Here is an 8417-nt window from a genome sequence, read left to right on the forward strand (position 1 = left end):
CTGACATAGCGGTCTCTGGTCACTGTCGACGATAATACGGTGCTTAGTTATTGGCGTCTGGCGAACCTTGGATGTTGATGCAAAACAGTCGCGGAAAGAGTCAATCAGGCTTTCCACGCGGCGTTTCTGATTGGTCAGAAGGTCAGGGTTCACGTCGGTCCTAATAGCTGTTGCAGTGTCCTGTTCAGCTATTTCGGGAGCCGTTGTTGATAAGGCACATTGGCCGGCATGTTCGCCAAGTTCTTCAAAATGCGCAATCACCGTGTTTTTCGTCAGATGTTGGGGTTCACAACTAAAGTTGGTCACTAAGAGCGTGGTACGCACGTGAACAAGGTCGACAAGGGCGCGAGCAACGCATACTTGCCGAGACAGTAGCAGCGACATATTCGCTTCGGCAATGCCCCGAGTACCGGAGCTGGTATCACACTGGACTGTGACAAACTTGCTTGCTCTCGGCGGTATCGTTGTGTGGTCATCAGAGATGCGTAATGGTGCTCTGTGAGGCTCGGGGTCGGTATCAACAGCTCGCTGTTTCGAAAACGATACCAATTGCTCATGCAGGTTGATGACCGCCCCATACTCTATAAGGAAGTCCATGCCGAGAATCAATTCTTTAGAGCACTCTCGTAGCACGGCGAAGGAGCCAGTGAAAGTTGCACCGCGGATCTTTATACGCCTGGTGCAGACGCCAACCGGCGTTACCACATGGCAACCAGCTGTGCGTATCTGCGGCCCATGCCAAGGTGTTAGAACCTTTCTGAGGGTTGCGGCTAGGTTACTACTCATGACAGAAAAGTCGGCTCCGGTATCGACGAGTGCAGATACGTCATAGCCATCGGCGGCAACAAGGATTTCGGCGGCGGAAACAATTGTTTGAAAATTTGAGGGCGAGGTTTTTGGTGCCGTCGTCGATGGGGTCGTCGCTGAGGTCGTCGGTGAGGTCGGCGGTGGGATCGTCTTTAAGGTCGGCGGGTGGGGTCGTCGCATAAAATCGTCGGATGGAGGCTGTTCACTGTCTGCGGCAGCGGCGGTCCTACCCCCAGAGGACGCCGTCTTCAGTTTTCCCGACGTGGGTACGTACCTCTGAACTGGCCAGAGGATGACGGGCGGCCGGGCGAATAGAACCGCCTTGGGGATGGCGATCGGGAATGGCGTCGCTGCGAGGTCGAAGATTGCACGTTTTCAGCCAAGTACTGTTCGATATCCCGTGGTCTATCACCGTAGCGTGGTCGAGGTGAGTCAGGTGAAACCCCCTTAAACGCATCCTCCGGTAGGGGCAGTGGCGGAGGATATGGCCAGGCTCTCCGCAGTGGTAACAGAGCGGCCGATTGTTTGGCGTACGCCAAACGTGCGCTTTGCTCACGGGGGGCCTGAACTCCTGCGGCACGGAGGGTGCTGTTGCAATTGGCTCCTGCAGGTATTGCACAGGAGCGATGGGGGAAAAGGCTCGCATCGCTGGCCCGGGACTTCGTAGCGCCTCGCTGTACGTCATAACGGAGGGCGCCGGGTGTGGAGCTGGGGGTGGCTGCACAACTCGTCGGATTTCTTCGCGGACCACGTCCGTAAAGGCAGCGACGCTGACCTGTGGAGCTTCAAAGCGAAGTTTCGCCAGTTCCTCGCGCACCAGGCTTCTTACAAGTTCCCGAAGGTCCTCGGCGGGCAGCGACGTAGGCGTGTACTGGGACTGGGAAGAGGCTGCTACAGTAGCCTGACGTCCGTAGTGGGCGCCCCGTTCCTGTAAAGAGCGCTCGATACCCATTGCCTCCTTGGTGAAGTCGGACACTGTTCGTGGCGGGTCACGGACCAGTCCGGCAAACAGCTGCTCTTTTACGCCACGCATTAAGTGTCGTACCTTCTGGGCTTCGGGCATAGCAGGGTCGGCCCGGTTGAACAGTCGCGTCATGTCCTCGATGAACATCGCGACGCCCTCGTTCGGCTGCTGTGATCTCGAGCGCAGGGCGATTTCCGCTTTCTCTTTTCTTTCGCTGCTGGTAAATGTCTCTAGCAGCTCTCGGCGAAAAGCCTCCCAGGTGGTAAAGGAAGCTTCGTGGTTCTCAAACCACGTTTTGGCCGAGTCCTGCAGCGCAAAGTAGACGTTGCGCAGCTTGCGCTCGCCGTCCCACTCATTGAAACCCGCCACTCGGTCAAAGCTGGCCAAGCAGTCTTCGACGTCCTCGAACCTGTCCCCGTGGAACGGTGGCGGCGATCGAGGTGCGTGAAGGACAAATGGCGGGGCACTCCCGGAGTGTTGACTTGTCTGGCTAGCCGCGGTGGATGTCATGGCCCTTACCGGCGCTGTCAGTTGGCCGAACTCGGGTTGTAGGCCTCGCAGGCGGCGGCTCGCTTTGTGGACGGGTGTTGTGTCCAAGCGTCGCTGATCAGCGTCAGAGTTGCCCTCGGGATGAGCGTTCATGGAACGATACCCAGCGGCTCCACCAAAATGTCGCCGACAAACGTAGGGCGGCACGAAAAAAAGGGCTTTTTTTAATCCGAAGGCCAGAAACCCAGCAGCGCGCGTTCGAACGGGAACGTCCTCTTCTTCGCTCCCACAAGCCCAGTAATGCCGCTCGGCCGCATGGCGGCGCTCGCAGAATGTGAGCAGTGTGGCAATTTGGACGGAAGGAGACTTTTGTTCATCTTACCTCGATTGACTCGGGCAAGGTGCAGGAGGCGAAGGTCAGAACCATGTGCTTTGTCGGAATTTCTTTGTCTTCTTTACGGATTTTCATTATGTGTACATTAGTCACATTTTGATCTGACAATCCTTGGAGCATTTCTTTTTCGGTTAGTTGCAAGAAGTCATTGTCAGAAATGACACCGCGCACTGTGTTTAGAGATCTATGTGGGGTTACGGAGACAGAGATATCACCAAAATCTTCGATGCTTGCCAGCTTTGAAATCTGAATGATATCGAGCAGTACGAGCAAAAGATCACCACAAGATAGTTTTGTCAATTTATACATAGGGCTCAGGGAATCATTGAGAACTTTTGATGCTAGAAACGGTATGTATGTCTGGCTGTCTTTTTTTTCGCTATGGATGATGTGATATTTTGGGGACGTAGTTTTCTTTTTAGTGAAAAACTGAGAGGTAACATCTTCCCGCCCTCTCTTCAGAAGGCGATTATTTGAAAGGAGCGAGGCAGCCATAAAAATGTGTGGTCTGCGGCCATGGTGCCAGCCACGCACCATAGAGCCCAGCAAGGGGACGGGACAGGAGATTGAAAGTATGTGGTGCCCACGCCACCTGTACACCACTGCTATAATAAAATACGGGCAACTCAGGGTAGTTACGCCTCAAAAAGTTAACCCTTGCCGCCTATGAAATATGCAAGAAAAAAAACGAGAACAGAGGAAGATACAGGAGAGTTGTATGAAAGAAGATACGAAAGTGAAAGATGGAGGGGAGAATAGGAAAAGGCGACTGCCGGTTTCGTCCGGTCGGGTCAGGCCGAAGGTGCCTTCTACAGGAAGCTGGGGCCAAAGTGGTGTGTTGCCTCCGCCGAGGGGCCTTTAAGGTCCAAACGCTCGGCATCGGCGCAACCACCAGGAACCCCTTTTCCCCGGACATGGCAATGCCACGCACGGCGAAGCGTGGGTGCTCGGGTCCATGATGATGCACTGTTCACCATCATCACCCCGCGGAGATGTCCCTGCCGAAGCTCGGGAACCCGTGGTGTCGCCACTCACCAACGATGGATGGATGGATAAATGGATGGATACGGCTGAACCCTTTAAATCGCCCCGCAGGGGAGCGCCTGCAGCTTGCAGGCGTCGCGACGGTGAGTGGCGACACCGCAGGTTCCCGAGCATCCGCAGGGACATCCCCGCAAGGGGATGATGGTGAACTGTGCATCACCACGGACCTGAGCACCCGCGCCTCGCCGTGCGTGGCATCGCCGTGTCCGGGGAAAAGGGGATCCTGGTGGTTGAGCCGATGCCGAGCGTTTGGACGTTTAAGGCCCCTCGGCGGAGGCAACACACCACTTTGGCCCCAGCTTCCTGTAGACGGCACCTCCGGCCTGTCCCGACCGGGGGAAATTGGCAGTCGCCTTTTCCTATCCTCCCCTCTATCTTTCACTTTGCTATCCCTTTCTGACAACTATCCTGTCTCCTACGCACTTCTAGTTTCTTCCTTTCTTCCTGGCGGCGAGGGTTAACCTTGTGTGGCCAACCACCCTGAGTTGCGTCGTATTTGGGTATAGTTGAGGTGTACAGCTGGCGTGGGCAGGACTTGCTTGCAAGTTCCTCTCCCGTCCCCTTGTTGGGCTCCATGGTGGGTGGCTGGCACCGCGGCCGAACAACAGACGTATGCCATGGCTCCCCTCCACTCGCAAAATGATCGCCCTCAAAAAAGAGTGCGGACCGATGCAACAGCCCACTACCTTCAGAAGTCCAAGGACACTTTCCCGAAATTGCACGTCATTCACACCGAAGCAACAGATAAAACCGCCCGAACAATATCCCCATTCATAGTCACAAAAACCCTAACCTCTGCCTTGGGCACGGGTTGCATGCTAAAAATATGCCTAGTGGCGACCTTCTACTAGAACTGAAAGAGAACGATCAATATTCTAAACAGTCCAACATAGTGTCCATTCGGGATACAACTGTCTCAGTGACTGCACATAGATCTTTGAACACCGTCCGGGGTGTGATCTCCGAAATCGATTTCCTTCATCTCACAGAAGAAGAAATGCTTGAAGGTCTAAAAGACCAAAATATCATCAATGTTCACCGCTTAAAATCCGAAAGGAAAACAAAGAAATAGCAATAAAACATCTTGTCCTCACATTCAGCTCAAGCACACTGCCCGAGTCAGTCGAAGTTGGTTACCTAAAGATAAATGTCCGACACTACATCCCAAACCCGCGAGGGTGTTTTAACTGCCAGCGATACGGCCATGGCGCACAGAGCTGTCGTGGTCGGAAAACATGTGCGAAATGCGCCTCGCAAGAGCACGTCTCTGAAAGCTGTGAAGCTGCAAACCTACATTGCGCAAACTGTCAAGGTGACCATCCCTCCTACTCAAGATCATGCCCCTCATGGAAGAATGAGAAAGAAATCATAACAATGAAGACAAAGCAAAATATAACTTTCAAGGAAACACGACAATTCTTTTATGCAAAATACACATTCAGTTTCACAGCAAGAGCAAGCTTCGCCGATGTGGTGCGCGGGGGCGCTGCACCACACCGCGTTCTAGGGAGCCTACATGTCGCGCCCCCTCCCGGCTTAGGGTGGTGACTTCCTTTGACACAGCACATGCCGCCTCCCGCTAAGACCCATGTTGCCAGCGCGTGTGTTGTCATGGTTACGGGAAGACGCCGCGCCATCTTGTTCCCCGCCGTGCATAGGCGCGCATTAGCTGCTGCAGCAGTTGCGTCTTCATCGCCGTTCATCGTTGAGTGGGACAGTCATATGTTGTCGGTTGTTGCACTAAGTGCGCCAGGAAGCTTACGCAGCAGCAATGCCTGGGTGTTGCGTTCCGCAGTGCTCGAACCACTGCAGGAAGGGCACATGGATGTTTCGTTTCCCGGCTGACTCCAACCGAAGAAAACGTTGGCTGGCACAAGTAAAGCGAGACTGCTGGGAACCCACTGCTGCTTCTCGCATATGTTCTGTGAGTACCGTACCTTTTTCTCTTTTGTTACCTGCTCGCTTGTTATGTTTGGTGTACTGTGCTTCACGTTTACGATAATTAAACCACGGCCGCCTCGAACGGCGTGCGCGGCGTGGGTTTGATAACAGGCTACGCATTGCGGGCGTGGGTGCAATCTTCTCGTTAGTTTTTAGATGCGCTGGCGGCGTGTCTCGAGCACCAAGGGCGAGAAGCAACGGTTCGCATTCGCCCTCGCTGACTGTAATTCTCACGCGAGTGCACTCACGATATATTGGCGCCCGCTTCCTTGTTTGCGCTGTAATACATGCGCCAAGACTCATGTCAGAGAACATGACTGAGGTAGTGAAAATAAATTTCTACATCTCTCTGACATTGTACGCGTTCGCTGTTTCGTGAGCGCTGTGGTCGGAGGAACTTATTTTCAGTCAGGTCTGGTTATCTAGGCACCGTTCTGCTGTACGACGCTATTCGGTAGAAAAAGATTGGAAACCCAAGATCAGACTAAAAGAACACATTTTGTATATGCCCGGTTACTGGCATGCATATGAAGCCTTTAGGAAGCCCTTATCCAGTTTTTTTAGCTTGGCACTATAGCCTGGTAAAAGACAGCATGTGAAAACATTACAGCAGGTAGAAACAGCTCTGTAGTTGTAACGCTAGTCATGTTCCGGTTTGCAGCATTTGTCACAGTTATGTGCAGGTATGAATATACTTCTTGATGCTTATGAAGTACTTGCTGCCATTCATTTCAGGCACATTTTGAAGAAACAAGTTTCGAGCAAAACAGACAGGATGGCTTAAAGAAGCTAAGGCCAGATGCGGTTCCCACACTTTTTACTTATCGAGGTAAGCTTCTAATTTTGATCCATCTCTTAAATACAACTCTGCCTCATTCATATGAAATGTTTGCAAAGAAATTTGTCTACACGTATACGGTAGTGCTGTGGTTGCTTTGTGCAAGCTCAAAAATGTGCGCTCATCTGCTTTTAGAAGGCTGCAAAGAAAGGTTCATCACCATCAGCATTTCAAGGTCCATAGCAGGACGAAGCCTATCCTACTGACTTCCCTTTAACCGGTTCCTGTGCCATCTGTGGCCACATTATCCACACAAACTTCTTGGTCTATTGATATGGCTTTTATATCCAAGCATTCCTACAGCGCATGTTTGCATCAGCATCTAGATCCCTAGCTAGAAATTTGTTGGGATCCATGCAATTCATTTCTTGTAAAACTAAATCGCGGGCATAAAAAAATATGTATATTGCACGTTATTGTAGGATCATGCATTCGAACAGCACCTTCAAACAAAAAATCACCTTAAGCCGTGTTTTAACGGCTTCTGCATTACCTCTGGCTCATTTTTCACTGTAGATTGAAAAAAAAAATGAATGAATGACAATTGAAATCTTCCGTGTAAGCCATAAAGGTATAAAGTATGGCACTAAACAAAACTTTTGCCACCTAACTCTCTGCCTACCCCTACTATATTTGCTTTTCTTGAACACCCACTGCTTCCCTAAGGGACTACTGTTTATCTTCTCTACACATTGAATGCACTCATATATATGATACTAAGATCCAAAACGTAACACACAGATATAGCCTTGTATTCAAAGAGCACAAGGCCACCTATAGTGTGTTTATACTTTGTATAGCATCGTTTTTTCTTTATAATTCACCCGACGCCTGCGAGAAAGGGGGCATCTAGAATCAAACAAATATCCTAAAGCAGACTGCATACTGTGCTGTCTCATTTGTTCTATGTCACCTGGCACAGAAGCTAAAATGGCAAAATTCAGGACGATTAGTAATTCTAGTTGCATCAATGGTACCTCAGCTGCTAACACAACCTGCTGTTGAGCACAATTTTGCACGACTGGATCATTGCCAGTTGTAGCATGCTTTCCGACGCTGTTAAATATGCACTGGCGGTAAGAAATCTAAAGCCCCCCAGTACAGCTTTGGGATCTTAAAACCCAACTGATATTACTACTCCTGAAGTTTATTTGGAAGTTTTATGCAGGTACTAGGTTGCTCTTCTGTAAATGCAGAATTTCTGCAGTTCTTGAGTGTAGTGCTACCCTATTGACTGAATTTTTTATTTCAGCCATCCCGAAACACCGGAAGCCTCCGAAGAAGCGGTCTTGCTTTCGTCCGGCCACGCCAACGCAAAGCCCAGTACTTGACCCCACTGGAAATGAACCATGTGGTAGTGCTGCTCTAGAGCCTGTCTTCGCATCAACAGCCGAACAAACACAAGACTCGGCTGTGAGTGACAGCATGAGTTCCCAGGACACTGTTAGTCCACTACAATGTGCTCAGGTACCAGGGTATGATCTACCTTTAACAACCACCTTGCTGCCGCCCAAAGCTGTCGACACTGTTATCTATGCAGACAGCATTGCCCATTCCTTTCTGAGAACAGATAAAGCCAGTGGGGACGATTCCACTGATGCAAGTCGACTTCCTCTGCCCGCAGCTTCACCCATGGAGGCCGAATCCTTAAGCGCTGAAAGGTCACAGCATAGTAATGAGCGATCAAGTAAAGAAATACCTCAAGCTGCATTCACACTTGGTTCAAGTACGGCTTCAACTGACTTGTCTCTTCAAAGACAGAATGCTGAGCTGAGAAAGAGAAATAAGGACTTGGCCCAAAAGTACAGAAACCTACAGAGGCTTCACGAGCAAACAAAGATAAAACTGCGCAATCTTGTAAAGAAGTCACAGTCGCCACAACAAAAAATGATAACCTTGGAACAATTACCGTTCCTCAAACACGACCAGAGAAGGGCTTT

The 8417-nt window shown here is 50.8% G+C and overlaps 1 long non-coding RNA gene across 1 annotated transcript; it reads left to right on the forward strand.

The window, feature by feature from the left end:
* Window positions 1-5251: 5251 nt before the first annotated feature.
* On the forward strand, window positions 5252-8083 carry LOC144123094 (uncharacterized). The gene is made up of 3 exons (XR_013313003.1): window positions 5252-5622; window positions 6375-6468; window positions 7730-8083. It is a non-coding gene; the product is annotated as an uncharacterized LOC144123094 (long non-coding RNA).
* The last annotated feature ends 334 nt before the right edge of the window (window positions 8084-8417 follow it).

The sequence above is a fragment of the Amblyomma americanum genome, chromosome 3 (genome assembly GCF_052857255.1).
Source record: "Amblyomma americanum isolate KBUSLIRL-KWMA chromosome 3, ASM5285725v1, whole genome shotgun sequence".
Lineage (NCBI taxonomy): Eukaryota > Metazoa > Arthropoda > Arachnida > Ixodida > Ixodidae > Amblyomma > Amblyomma americanum.